The following is a 15,769-nucleotide window of genomic DNA, read 5'->3' as shown; positions in this document are numbered from 1 at the left end:
GGCGGCCTCAGATGTTCACTCCAACCCCCAAAGTGCATGGATAAATCCTAGGGGACAAGGGAAATCCCTTGAAAAAATGGCTACTGACTGCATACAAAGGTATCGAGGCAATACAATCAATGCCACCTGCTCAGCAGGACAACCATTGAGCAGGCCATTGGGCTTCTGAAAATGCTATTCCGGTGTCTGGACCAGTTGGCGGTTCCCTCCAATACCATCCTGCAAGGATCTCGGTCATTGTGATAGTCTGCTAAGCTCTCCAGAATATGGCCCTCCAGGGAGGTGTGGACCTTGAGGATGATGAGGCCCTGGAAGGAGATAGCTCATCGTGGGAGGAACAAGAGCAAGAGGTGAGAGAGGAAAAGGAATTGGAGGCAGATGGAGATGACACGGAACAGAGAGGTGCTCCTGCTGCACAATGAGGTGACCTCCTCCTGCCACCCTCCAGCAAGAGGGCCTCTTTCCTCTCCCTCATGGCCTCCAGCATTAGATCCAGGTTGGCATCAATGAAGCGAGGGTCTGCGCTGCCCCGGGTGCCAGGCCTCTGGCTCCCCTGTGACATCTCACTTCCCTTTGGTGCTGTGGAAGGATTTGGCATAAACCGCAGATCTGTCCCTCAGGACAAACAGCAGTCTATGTGATGGCTGCTGTGGGAGTCTAAATGAGTCCCACACTTCATCTGACCCACCTCCATTCCCACTCCCACTGGCTCTGTGGACACGTGACCTGTCTCCATATCAATTAGGACTCACCCCTGTGAAAATCTGAACTTTATTCAGTTTCCCACTGGAGGCGGGTTTCTGACCCACAAACAGACCCAGTTCATATTTCCCGCCTCCGTGACAAAAATTCAGCCTCTGGATTCAGCGCTTCCAGGTCCTGGCCTAATTTGAATTCGTAACATGAGTGCACCGGAAGGGCTACACATTTTCAGCTGAAAGCACTTTAATTTTAATCAGCAGCGTGTTTTAAAATGCCAGTGTTGTCACTCAACCTATCTGTCACTAAAGGAAGTTTCCAGCTGGTTAATGTGCTAGCTGTTCTTATAGTTATTAAATACTCAGCTCCATTCTGATCACGAGCACTGTTTAAAATGAGATACTCAGTGAAACTGCTGACCAATAGAGCTGAGCGTTTGCTGGCTCGAAGACTAGTGGTTACTGTAACAGTCGATCTTACAGACACAACACACATTCTGCTCACTTACACTTCATTAAAACCAGATTGATATGGTGCCAGTGATTGGAGCATTGTCTTGAGTCTGTTGCAGCAATTGTTATACATACCAGCTGGTTTTACAGTAAGCAAGCACTCAACCCTCCTACATTCACTCCCACTTTCATTCAGCATCTAATCTTAAACAGTTCCAGTCACCACAGCAGGCTGCTTACTGACTGTAAGACCAGATGCCACAGTTATCAGCTGCAAATTAGCTTGAATGCTAAATGACTGAAGAAAGGTAGAAGAGCAGTATGATAAAATACACTGATTTACTACCACTGATAAGTCCAGTGAGGAGAAGCTGACCTGCACCAGTCCCTCAGATTTCACAGCAGGACCTCCAGGTAAGAGTCAGAGACTGGGGTGGCGGATATCTTTCCACTCCTGTGGTTGTTGAAGCATCCGGAATCAATCTCCAGTTCGGCCATTCTGACCCATGCTGGGGTTCCTTGACCTAAAAATCCTTCCTTTGTCAAATTCAGTGTGTCATCCTGCCCAACCTCACTGGCCGTGAAACCCAGAAGTGAGATGGCAATGCCATGGCTGAGTTAAGGAGCTACTGCAAAGCCCGTTTCAATAACAACTTGTTCCTGACTACTACTGGCCTCCCCGCTGCATACAGGTCTGTTAGAATAAAATTCCGCCCATAGTCTTGATATCCAGAGGAGCTCAGGAATTTGGAAGTCAAATTTGAGAAATGATCCAGCGCTTACAAACAAAGAACAGGCTCTTACATCCATATAATTCAGCAGGCATCAGCAGCCCTCTAGTTTCTTAGACAGATGGGCAATCTTCAGAGGTGAGCCTAGACAGTGATTGTCAACTGAATATTTGACTGTGGAGGGAATCACAGTTAGCCAATCTTGTTGCCACCTGACATACACTGAGAATTATCAGAAGGAGGTCACTGGATAATGATCTGCTCTCTGATTTAGCTTAAAGGTAGTGAGGCCAATTGTAGCATCCCCACCATTACCTTACCATTAAAATCAGTTATCTCAGCACAGACCTGAAGCTTTCCTTCCCCACATTACAATAGTAAATTTCAAAAGGACATATACTTCAAATGGAAAAACTTATGAGGCTCAGGGGAAAGAGAAGAGGAGTGGAACTAAGTGTATAGCTCTTTCAAAGAGCCAGCACAGGCATGATGGATTGAATGGCCTCCTTCTGTGCTCTATGTCATGCTCACGAGAAGTGCAGCAATGAAAATACAGAACCAACTGAAGAGTTATAAAAAACTGGAACAGTTTTAAAGAGATTGGTTCATGTGTTGTCAACAAAATGGAGGACAAGATACATAACCCTCAGCATCTCTTGCAATCAAAACCACATCCATGGCTACTAAGACTGAAAACCAATTAAGCCCTGTCTACATGGAAATGTGAGAGACAATCACACCTGGATGTGAGCTATACTCAAACACAATAAGACAAGACTGTTCTCAGACTTCCCGCCTTCAAATAACCTCCATTACAATGAAGTGTGAACCACTCTCATATCCTCAGAATTGGGCAATCATCAAGGCCATTTTACAGCCCAGTTAGGACTGAAACCTGAAGTCACATGGACAAAGCCAACCCTTGTAAAAATATTTACCTTAAAAGGTAATCGTTTTGAGAAACAAAGGGGGGAGTATTTTCAGTTCAGGTCTAGAGACAACAACATCAGTCTGCTCTGTCCTCAGCCACACTGTACAACAAAAAGCCATCTTGAATTCCAGCAAGGCTGAGAGAGAGAGATCATTTCAAACCAACACAGTTGAATGCTGCTGAGACAAGTTAGAAACTAGCTACGGAAGAGACAAGAGAGTGCCTTTGAAAAAAAGACTTTTCTATAGGTGAGAATTGACCTAAGACATCAGCACCATCTTCAACCCAAAGTAAACTGCCAGGAGACTGCAACAGCCCAACGAATACCAGACAACCAACAAACAGGCCTACAACTTTAAAAAATCATCTTCTGAGGAGGATTCCACAGGTTATTCCTGAAACAACAGAAGTTACAACCTGAACTCTGAACACCTCTTACCCTATACGTTTCTATCTATCTTCTCTTGGGAGTGAGTGGGAGAGTGGATGCATGCGTGAGTGGTGTTGCGATCTTTTCGGGATTTGTTTAATATAAACAGTTATCGTTTTTTTATCTGCAAGAAAACCTGTCATTTATCTGTGTATTTGGCAAATAAAACACAAAAGGTTAATATGCTCGTAACAAAAACACTTGCTGTGGTCAGTTGGGAGGTGAACACAGGGAACAAGCCTCACCATCACCCACCTGGCCATAACATTTATGATTTTATTATTAATAAGAAACTGGGAGGGAAACAACAGAATAAATACAAAGGGCCCTGGCTACATTTGCCATGCTCTATTGCACAGCATACTCGGAGGAACAGGGCAATGCAGCAATTTGGGGCAACACAGAATAATGGAATGCAGTTTCAATTCCACACCACATATTACTGATGTTAATTAAATCACTGCAGGGAAGCTGTCATACATTTCCTCCCATCTGGTCCACAGCAGCACTAGCAGATGTCTCGGAGAACATTGACCGTAGTCAGCGTGTGGACAAAATTTATTCTCAAAGGAAAAAACAACTCCTAATATCAACACAGTTTTATCATCATGTATCTACACAGTACAAACAAATGGTTTCAAACTGGACATCATCCATTTATTTAATAGAAGGCATTAATTCTGTTCGAGAGATCATTCATGCTTACTGATAATGGCTGAAAATCTTTGAAAAGCCAGGAGATGTGTCAACTTTACAATCAGGTTATTTTTGTCAGCAGAATCCAGACTGGCCAACAACACACAGGAAACTCACTATCAAAAAGCTTTCCTAATTAAAGTGCACTGTGGTACTGGCATTTCATACGTACTTCAGCCAACAGTACCAAGTACTGTCACATCATCCTCTAAGGAAGGCTGTTAATTATCTTTCCACAACAATTATTACACCACATTGCTAATATAGAAAACTTCTGTTTTCAAACTTACTTTTACTATGTGAACGAAATGATGAGATGGAATTAGTGCTACAAAAATAAGCTTCAGGAAATGGGTTAGATCAGTAAACAGTGTAGTTTTGTTAGTGCTGTGTTGAAGCAATATTGTCTGTTTTACATTGTGGGAAATTAAGGGGTTTGGCTCTATTCCACTTAGTTCAAAATCTGTCGCATTAAAGCCACAATTTCCTGCTAAAATATGCTTGTTTTATTTTCATTAAAGTCCACATAAAATTGACCTTATTTAGAAATATGTAACCCAATGACATACTCATGCATCTCACAGAGATCATTAGAAAAATAAAAGGCTCACCTAATATTGGAGTTATGTTTTATACTGATATTGTTGAAGTGCCAGAATTTTATAATAATAACACATTCTCTATAATTCATAGAATCTTACAGCACAGAAGGAGGCCATTCAGCTCATCATGCCTGAGGCAGCCCTTTGACAAAGCTATTCAATTAGTCCTACTCCCCTGATCTTTCCTGATAGGCCTGCAGTTTATCCAATTCCCATTTGAAAGTTAGTATTGAATCTGCTTCCACTGCCAGTTCAGGCAATGTACGTCGATCATACTAACTCACTATGTAAAAAAAAATTCTCCTCATCTCTTATACCTGCCTCTTTTGTCAATAATCTTAAATCTCTAGTTACCAAACCTTCAGCCAATGGAATCTGTTTCTCCTTATTTACTTGACTTTCATGACTTTGAATGGCTCTATGAAATCTACTCTTAACTGTCTCTGCTCTAAGGAGAACACACCTAGCTTCTCCAGTCTCTCCACATAACTGAAGTTCCTCATCCCTGTATCATTGTAGTAAATCTCAAGACTCTCCAAGGCCTTAATATCCTTCCTAAAGTGTGGTGCTCAGAATTGGACACAATCCTCCATTTAAGGCCTAACCAATGATTTATAAAGGTTTAGAATACATTCCTTGCTTTTATACTCTATGCCTCCATTTATAAAACCCAGGATCCTATATGATTTTCTTAACAGCCTTATCAACTTGTCCTGCCAACTTCAAAAGTTTCTGTACACAAACCTGCAGGTCTCTCTGTTCCTGCATCGCCTTTAAAATTGTAAAATTCTATTTCACTGGCTCTTTCCTGGATTCTGCATCCTGGCAGTGGAAGCAAATTCAATACTAACTTTCAAATGGGAATTTATAAATACTTGAAAGGGAGAAAGCTGCAGGCCTATGGGGAAAGATCAGGGAAGTGGGACTAATTGGATAGCTTTTTCAAAGGGTAGGCATGATGAGCTGAATGGCCTCCTTCTGTGCTATAGGATTCTATGAATTATAGAGAATGTGTTATTATTATTATAAAATTCTGCATTCTGAAGAAGGGTCACTGACCTGAAACATTAACTCTGCTTCTCTCTCCACAGATGCTGCCAGACCTGCTGAGTATTTCCAACATTTCTTGTTTTTATTTCTGCATCCCTTTTTCCTTTTTCCACATGGTAAACAAAGATCAGGATATCTTTATTAAATAATATTGAAATTATATTTTTAATTTAGGTAATATAATCCAGAGTTTCATGCAAGCTTAACAATTTGTGCAGCACTTTACAAAACAAATAGCAGTGGAACAGTCTGTGCCAATCTATGTAGGCATTTGTCCCACTCCTAAATTAGTGGGGCCTATTTTTCAGGCATCCCAGACAGATTTTTCCACTGAGGCTATAGCAGGTTGGGACTTCTGCCCAATGCTCAAATTTGGGCCTGACCAAAATCAGCTATTTTGAATCATTTTTGTAAACTCAGAACAGAAGACCCACCACTGATTCAGCATAGGACGATCCTGGAGCAGGTAATAGCATATTGCTGCAGGATTTAAACACCTGCAGCAGCTGTAAGGGCTAATCTTTGCAGCAGAACTGTTCTTTAGAGTGAAGGAGAACAGTGGAGAAGAATGCCAGTCCAACCAGCTACTGGATGGTGCACACCCCGTTTTTCAGAGGTAGCTATAGAGATGTTACTAAATGAGCTGCAGCTGAGGAGGGACATTACATGAATGACTCAGGGATGAGGCCAACCAGAGGAACAATGAAGGAAGATAATATTGGCAATAATTACCACCTTCACACCCCATTACCTGGTTACCTAGTGCGGAAATAAGTTTAATGACCTGTAAAAGGAATCAGCTGCACCTTCCTAGTATACAATATATTGGGAATTTACAACTGCCTTCTCTTCAATGTAATAAATGCCTTCAATATTACTGACTGTTACGACCAGGTGAGCAATGTATCTAGGGGTCTCTTGCTGTCTTCACCTGGTCTTACTGTAACAGGGTTTAATTTTAAACACACTGTGTTTTGAGCTCTCCCTTCGTGAATCCTTGTTCACAGCTTTCCAATTATAAGGCAAATAAATGAGCACAAACAGGCTTTCTTTGGTTTAAAGCAGAAAGATGAAATTTATTAAACCTTAAACTTAAACTCTAAGACGGTTCACAGCTACAGATATACAACTCGCTCATGCTAGCATGCACACACGATATAAACATGCAAAATAGGGACAGAAAAGAGCAGAAGAAAAGATAAGTAGTTTGAGGCAATATCTTGTTATTGTTTCTCAAGCTCACTGTAGTCCTTGATTGAAGTTATATTCTTGCATTTCGTTGGGGCCCAGTAATCTTCTTAAAACTTTGTTCACGTGGCAAACCTTTCTCTCTTTGAGTTTCACATGTCTTCAATGGTTTCAGTTCCCTAAGAGATGAGCAGGCAGGCAGGCAGGAGATGTTCTTGCTTCAGTTCCAGGAGCACACACCATTCTGCCTCAAATCCCCTTTGTTGGGAGTTCAAATTCAAAAGAACTCCCAAGTTGCCCAGCAGGCTACTCATGTGACTAGCTCCTTATATGGAACAGTCTCTTCAAAAATCTTTTGTGGAAAGTGCAAATTCTCTGCAACAGCCCTAGTCATGTGACTAAAACTGGTCTGACCACTTCTGTGTATTGGGAAGCAACTGTTGAGGCCACCATTGTTTCAACATTGTCTGGTATTATGCAAATTTCCTTCCACTCAGGACTTGCAATTTTATGTTTCTGTTCATGTGGCAAAGTAACGTGTGCCTCAGTCTTGGCAGGTGGGAGTTTGCCTGACACTGACCATGAGTGTCATTACTGCCCTTTTCAATATACACTTACACATTTGCCTTACATTGATATTTTCTCTTGAAAGTTTCACATGGGGTGAAATGGATTGGATGAAGTCCCTGTACTCATTCTATTATGCTCTGCTATAGGTCAACACATCAGTTGTGTGCTGCACACATTATGGGCTGAATTTTATTCTCCCGCTACCGAGACCAGCGACGAGTGAAAAAATGGCAGTCCACACACACAGGCTATGTGCCGCCATGCCGCTGCGATCTAGCGCGCAACAACTCATTTAAATACACATCCCAATCACATGGAGGGGAAAACCTCAGTGACACCGATAATTCAACCCATAATGTGTGAAGGGCGTCAGCTGCCTCTGCGCAGGTGCTTGTGCCATTTTCAAAGGGATGCCAGACCTGTAAAGAAACTCCAGAGTTGAACGCCATACCCCCCTTCACACTACACTGTAAATAAATTTCAGACCCTTGCCTCCCAATACAATGAAAATAAATGGTCGCTCTATTACGCCCCCGCCCCCCCTTCCAAAAACACTTACATTACAGGGCGGCACAGTGGCGCAGTGGTTAGCATCGCAGCCTCACAGCTCCAGTGACCCGGGTTCAGTTCTGGGTACTGCCTGTGTGGAGTTTGCAAGTTCTCCCTGTGAATACGTGGGTTTCCGCCGGGTGCTCCAGTTTCCTCCCACAGCCAAAGACATGCAGGTTGATAGGTAAATTGGCCATTGTAAATTGCCCCTAGTGTAGGTAGGTGATAGGAGAATGGTGGGGACGTGGTAGGGAATATGGGGTTAATGTAGGATTAGTATAAATGGGTGGTTGTTGGTCGGCACAGACTTGGTGGGCCGAAGGGCCTATTTCAGTGCTGTATCTCTAAATAAATAAATAAATAAGATTTGACCTCTCCCCCCACCAACTGCACAAAGTACAGAGGTCACCTTTTCCTCCCCACATTAGAAATGCAGAGTTGACCCCATTCCCCCCCCCACCCACTTCACTAAAAATCCTAAGTTCCCCTCTTCCCCACCTTGGTGGCGCCAGCTTTCCCTGGACGGGAAAGTGAAGGTGCGTGTGTGCCACCTGTCACATGGAAGATCCCGGACAGCCGGTAAGATTGCAGTGAATGGTATTTAAATGTATTCATTTCCTTTATTTAAATATTTAAAGTTGGGTTCCATCACCGAGCGGGAAGGGGGGCCACCACAGAGCCTCGCCACCACCTGGAAGATCAGGCCTGGCAATCCCAGTGTTGGGCTCCATGGTGGGCCACTGCCACTGCAATCTTCCGGCACCCCACACCAACCCCCCAACCACCGTTCCCCGCTGCCACAAAGCCCAACATTGGGAGCTCAACAAAATCCCGGCTTATAAAACACAAGTACTGCAAATCTCAAGTAAACTTGGATCTTCCACAACCCAATCTAACCTCTGCTTTGCTCCTCTAGACATAGCTGGACAAGAAGACACAGATGAGGTGGGAGAAAATGTAGCCCCTCTGCATGAGGCCCTGTTAATATTACGCTATGCATATCTTAATCTACCAAGAACAACACCAGAGACATATGCCAAGGCGCAGTAAAAAGTGAGGCAGGAATGTGCACAGGGAATGCACAATGTATGAGTGAAAGCGGAGATGATGAATGATTTCAAAAGGAAATTGGGTAGGCACTTGAGGGAAGTAAACTTGAAGGGCTACAGGAATAGAGCGGGACAGTGGGACTGACTGGATTGCTCTACAGAGAGTCAGCACGGACCTGATGGGCCAAATGCCCTTCTGTGCTGTAATGACTCTATGGGTAGGAATTTCCTGCAGGCTTCAGGATCCTATCATCAGGCTGAAATGGGGGTCAGAAGCCCGCCCTGTGGGAAACAGTCACTCACCTGTGATTTTCTCTGGATTGGCCAGTTAGTGGCCAGAGGTCAGGCTCGCCATTCAATTAAGGATGGTGGGCGGCCTCTCGGCCGTCCCGCTTGAAAACAGCAGCAGAATGCCATGGCAGGTAATGTGAGGGAGTGGGTGGCCCAAAAATGGAGACATCCTTTCTCCAACTTTTTAAAATTTAAAGGAAAAAATAGATTCAGCAGCCAGGTCACCATTGTGACTGGGAGGAGTCCCTTTATAGGGTGGCTTATGGCTGCTGCTGAACCCAGGCAGGCAGAGAGGGCCTCTAAACTTCCCTGGAGTGCTGGCCACCGGGAAGCCACCTTCAGGAAGCTAAACTGTCCTCCGCCCCCTGCAGAGACCTGGAGGCCAACTGGAAAATCTCAGTTGGTCTCCAACAATTGGTCTTAAGTGGCCATTAATATGCTGAATTGGTTACCCACCACTTGCAGGTGAGCAGCCTTGCCACCTGCTCATCTCACCTCTGAGAAAATGGCCCACAGCAGAATTGAGCTGGGGAACTGGCATGCTGGCCAGAGACGCTGTTTTTAGCGCTCGCCTGTCTTCTTTCCTAGCTACCTGGCAGGGGCTAAAAATCCTGCCCTATGACTCTATAATGGCTGGTCAGATATCTGCCATTAAGGCCTAGAATGAGAGATTGGAGAGAGCTGCCTCCTTTGGTCTCCAAGCTCTTAGGACTGAGTTATAAGAATGTCTGGTTCTAATCTTGAATCCTGCAACTTCATTTCCCCAAATGGGTAAGCTACTGAAGAGAGAGGTGTTTCCAATTCCTCTAACCTACCCACATCATTCAAATCAAGCTGATGGTGAAACCCATGACAGGTCCCTCATGCTGTTAGTTGGACAGACCTTCAACTCACCACAGTTATAGCAACAGTTGCGCTACAGAGGAACTTCAAAGCTAAATTGTGGATAAACATAACTTGCAGTAAGTAGTTCACTGTGTTTGCCAACGATGATCCACAGTTTGTCATTAAGAAATTACACAGCCAGTGTATATTGTAACATAAGCTTAAACTGTCAGGGTTAAAATTTGTAATTTAAACCTTCCCAATTTCTCCATACTACACTCTTGTCTATTTGTTACATTCAGTCATTTTGAAGTCAAACATAACAAAATGCAATTACTAAAAGCTAAGTTTACAATAAATTTAAAAGAAGAAAGCTGTAACAGCGACATGCCTAATTTTGTTCCTGTGTCTTAAAGCAAGCTAAAAGAAACCCAATGGTATTTAAAATATTTAGGTTTCCATCAGAATTATCAATAAACCATGAAAACATAATTACAGTTTAGCTAAAGATTGACTGGCATTTAATTGAAGCCCAAAATAATTATTAGTCATTTGTATGTTGATGATTCCATGGATTATTTTTTAATATGAACACCTGTACTTTACTCTTAAATGAGAGAGAGTCATAGCTCCTTGTGGAGCTGAAAGAATAGGCTGATGGATTGAACTTCCACCCACCTGCAGTATGTCCGAAACAATGGTGTGCTCTTCTAGTTCCGCTAGGATCTAAACCTCATGTCACAGATGAGAAGCTGTGGACAAGCATGACATGTACCAGATGTATTAAAGTAGATTTGATTATTACAATTAGTTCTAATTGTACTTTTCAAATGGCCCAGCATTACTTTGGTTGTTTGAGTGAAGAAGAGGTTGACCAGCTAAATTCTAATTAAAATTAATCTGTAAAGTGCAAATGAAATGGAGCAAATGAGACAGCAGGTTTTGTTGATTTTATTTGTGCATTGCTTAAATTATATTTCTTCATTTTCTCCTCTTTTTGATTTCTCCTCCATTTGATTCACTACATTTCCTCGGGTGGCACGTCATCCCCAAAAGAGAACTAGCCGAAAATCACAGGCTGAAATATGTATCATGCACGCACTGAGGCAAGGCACAGGTGCCAAGATTGGTTTAGTTTATTTAATACTGGATGTGGTTAGACTGAGCAACCTAGAATTGCCATTGACAGCCAACAGCTAATTGACAGCTAATCGCGAGGCAGCAGGGGGAAATTGGATGGAGATCCACCTACTTTCGTGCCTAATCCATTTCTAACCATCATTCCTACTGGTTAGAAGAAGTGCCATGGAAGGACTATGCAAAGTGGCAAAAATGACATTGTGACATTACATGCCATATTTTTCATCAATTGCACTGAATCATATTCAAGCCTGTTTAAAAAGGATGTTTAAGATTACTTTATGGTCTGGACAAGGGCTAGCATCATGTTTACGGGTGCAGCTAAAAGCCCGAAAAATGTGTGGTCAGCATCCGAGGCCCATCTAATGCAGTTTTCAGATGGCCTGGAAATGGACGGGGAACACAGCACCTGTTTTGGATAGGAGGATGCTTACACTTGCAAATCCGGGTGCTATGCCAGTTGCAATTTTCACATACAAATGGCCGCACAGTGTGCCGATTTTACCTGACAGTGGCCTAACCAGTGGATCTTAAAGGTCCAGAAAAAGACTCAAAACTATTTTTGGGGGTGAATTTCTGTGGGTACAGAAACAGCAAAAGTGTTCCTCCTGGTTTAACAAAAATACTGTGGCTTCCTGCTGGTCCCTACTCAAACAGAATCATAGAATCACAGAATAATACAGTGCAGAAGAGGCCCTTTGGCCCATCGAGTCTGCACCGATGCATTAAAGACACCTGACCTGTCTACCTAATCTCATTTGCCAGCACTTGGCCCATAGCCTTGAATGTTATGCCGTGCCAAGTGCTCATCCAGGTACTTTTTAAAGGATGTGAAGCAACCCGCCTCTACCACCCTCCCAGGCAGTGCATTCCAGACCGTCACCACCCTCTGAGTAAAAAACTTCTTCCTCAAATCCCCCTTAAACCTCCCACCCCTCACCCTAAACTTGTGTCCCCTCGTAACTGACCCTTCAATTAAGGGGAACAGCTGCTCCCTATTCACCCTGTCCATGCCCCTCATAATCTTGCACACCTCGATCAGGTCACCCCTCAGTCTTCTCTGCTCCAGCGAAAACAACCCAAGCCTATCCAACCTCTCTTCATAGCTTAAATGTTCCATCCCAGGCAACATCCTGGTGAATCGCCGCTGCACCCCCTCCAATGCAATCACATCCTTCCTATAATGTGGCGACCAGAATTGCACACAGTACTCCAGCTGTGGCCTTACCAAAGTTCTCTACAACTCCAACATGACCTCCCTGCTTTGGTAATCTATGCCTCGATTGATAAAGGCAAGTGTCCCATGTGCCTTTTTCACCACCCTATTAACCTGCCCTTCTGTCTTCAGAGATCTATGGACAAACACGCCAAGGTCCCTTTGTTCCTCGGAACTTCCCAGTGTCAGGCCATTCATTGAATACTTCCGTGTCACATTACTCCTTCCAAAGTGTATCACCTCACACTTTTCAGGGTAAAATTCCATCTGTCACTTTTCTGCCCATTTGGCCATCCCGTCTATATCTTCCTTTAACCCAAGACACTCAACCTCACTGTTAACCACTCGGCCAATCTTTGTGGTACGTCACTGGACATTGGCTTCCAGTCACTAAAACAGCCGTCTGTCATCACTCTCTGTCTCCCACAGCTAAGCCAATTTTGAATCCACCTTATCAAGTTACCCTGTATCCCATGTGCATTTGCTTTCTTGATAAGTCTCCCATGTGGGACCTTGTCAAAGGTTTTGCTGAAATCCACATAAACTACATCAACTGCACTACCCTCATCTACACACCTGGTCACACGCTGAAAAAATTCAATCAAATTTGCTAGGCATTACCTCCCCCTGACAAAGCCATGCTGACTATTCCGAATCAAATTTTGCCTCTCCAAGTGGAGATAGATTCTCTCGTTCAGAATTTTCTCCAATAGTTTCCCTACCACTGACGTGAGACTCACTGGTCTGTAGTTCACTGCTTATCTCTACAACCTTTCTTAAATAGTGGGACCACATTAGCTGCTCTCCAGTCCTCTGGCACCTCCCCCGTGATCAGGGAGGAATTAAAAATTTGGGTCAGAGCCCCTGCAATCTCCACCCTCACCTCCCACAGCATCCTGGGACACAAATCGTCCGGACCTGGAGATTTGTCCACTTTTAAGCCTGCCAAAACCTCCAATGCCTTGTCACTCCCCATGACAATTTGCTCAAGAACCTCACAGTCTCTCTCTCTGAGTTCCATATCTACATCCTCATTCTCTTGGGTGAAGACAGATGTGAAGTATTCGTTCAACACCCTACCAATGTCCTCTGGCTCCACCCACAGATCTCCCCCTTGGTCCTTAATGGGTCCTACTATTTCCCTGGTTATCCCCTTCCCATTGATATAGAATATCTTGGGATATTCCCTACTTTTACCAGCTAGAGCTTTCTCATATCCCCTCTTTGCTCTCCTAATTGCTTTCTTAAGCTCCATCCTACACTTTCTGTACTCCACTAATGCTTCCATTGATTTGCTCTCCTTGTATTTGCTAAAAAGCCTCTCTTTTCCTTCTCATTGTACCCTGAATGTTTCTGGTCATCCATGGTTCTCTGGGCTTGTTGCTCCTACCTATTACCCTATAGGGAACATGTTGGGCCTCTACTCTCCCCATTTCCTTTTTGAATGTCCCCCACTGCTCTTCTGTAGATTTCCTGACAAGTAACTCTTTCCAGTCTACCTTGGCCTGATCCTGTCTTATTTTACTAAAATTCGCTCTCCCCCATTCCAAAACCTTTTTTTGCAACTTGTCTATTTCTTTCTCCATAACAAGCTTAAATTGTACCATGTTGTGGTCGCTATCACCAAAATGTTCCCCCACCAGCACATCAACCACCTGTCCGGCTTCATTCCCCAGAATTAGGTCCAGCACTGCACCTTCCCTTGTTGGATCCTCTACATATTGAGCTAAAAAGTTCTCCTGTATACATTTTAAGAATTCCACTCCATCGAAGCCCTTAACACGATGATTATCCCAATTAATGTTGGGAAAGTTGAAATCACCTAATATAATTACCCTATTATTATTTTTACACACCTCTGCAAATTGTGCACATATTTGCTCCTCAATTTCCCACTGACTATCTGGGGGTCTATAATAAACACCTAGCAATGTGGCTGTCCCTTTTTTATTCCTAAACTACCCATAAAACTTCATTTGATGCCCCCTCCAAGATATCATCTCTCCTTACTGCAGTAACTGACTCCTTAACTAATATTGCAATGCCCCCTCCTCTTTTACCCCCTCCTCTGTCTCGCCTGAAGATTCTATATCCCGGGATATTGAGCTGCCAATCCTGCCCCTCCCTCAACCATGTCTCCGTGATGGCTACTATATCACAATTCCACATGTCAATCCTTGCCCTTAACTCATCCGTTTTACCTGTAATACTCCTGGCATTAAAGTAGAGGCCATCCATCCTGGTCTTACTCCCTTGAAACTTACTTATTCTGTAATCCCTCTGACTTGTTTGCATTCCTGTGTTTAGCTGTGTCCCTATTCTGCTAGGAGTCTGTGTCCCCTCCCCCTGCCAAATTAGTTTAAACTCTGCCCAACAACACTAGCAAACCTGCCAGCAAGGATGTTAGTCCCCCTCTGGTTCAGATGTAGACCGTCCCGCTTGTACAGGTCCCACCTTCCCCAGAAACAGTCCCAGTGGTCCAGGAATCTAAAACCCTCCCTCCTGCACCAACTCTTAAACCACGCGTTCATCTGCGCTATTCTCCTATTTCTATACTCGCTAGCACGTGGCACTGGGAGTAATCCAGAGATTACAACCTGAGAGGTCCTGCTTTTTAGTCTATTGCCTAACTCCCTGAATTCTTGCTGCAAGACCTCATCCCTCTTTCTACCTATGTCATTGGTACCAACATGTACCATGACCTCTGCCTTATCACTCTCCCCCTTCAGGATGCCCTGCAGCCGTTCAGTGACATCCCGGACCCTGGCACCAGGGAGGCAACACACCATCCTGGAGTCACGTTGATGGCCACAGTAGCGCCTATCTGTTCCCCTGACTATAGAATCCCCTATTACTATTGCTCTTCCCCTCTTTCCCCCTTCCTGTGCAGACAGTCTGCTTGTGGTGCCAGAAGCTTGGCTCTGTCCGCACTCCCTGGAGGAAACAGCCTCATCAACCTCCAAAATGGAATACCGATTTGCCAGCGGGACCCCAGGTGGACTCCTGAACTACTTGCCTGTTTCTCTTGGACTGCCTGGTGGTCACCCATTCCCTTCCTTCCTCAAGTCCCTTCAGCTGCGGTGTGACCACCTCTCTAAACGTGCTATTCACGATGCTCTCAGACTCGAGCTTCCAGGAGCTGCAGCTGGACACACTTCCTGCACATGTGCTGGTCCCGGGGACTGGAAATGTTCCCGGATTCCCACATGCAGCAAGAGGAGCAAACCATGGCTTTAAGCTCTCCTGCCATGACTAAAACCTTTAAATTTAAAACTTTAGAAGACTATTATTTTAAAAAATCAACTAAATCTTGCTAAAACAATGACTTACAATTCAATCCAGTTTGAAAA

This window comes from Heterodontus francisci, chromosome 6 (genome assembly GCF_036365525.1).
Source record: "Heterodontus francisci isolate sHetFra1 chromosome 6, sHetFra1.hap1, whole genome shotgun sequence".
NCBI lineage: Eukaryota > Metazoa > Chordata > Chondrichthyes > Heterodontiformes > Heterodontidae > Heterodontus > Heterodontus francisci.
The sequence above is the reverse complement of the archived record's forward strand: the minus strand, read 5'-3'. Positions refer to the sequence as shown.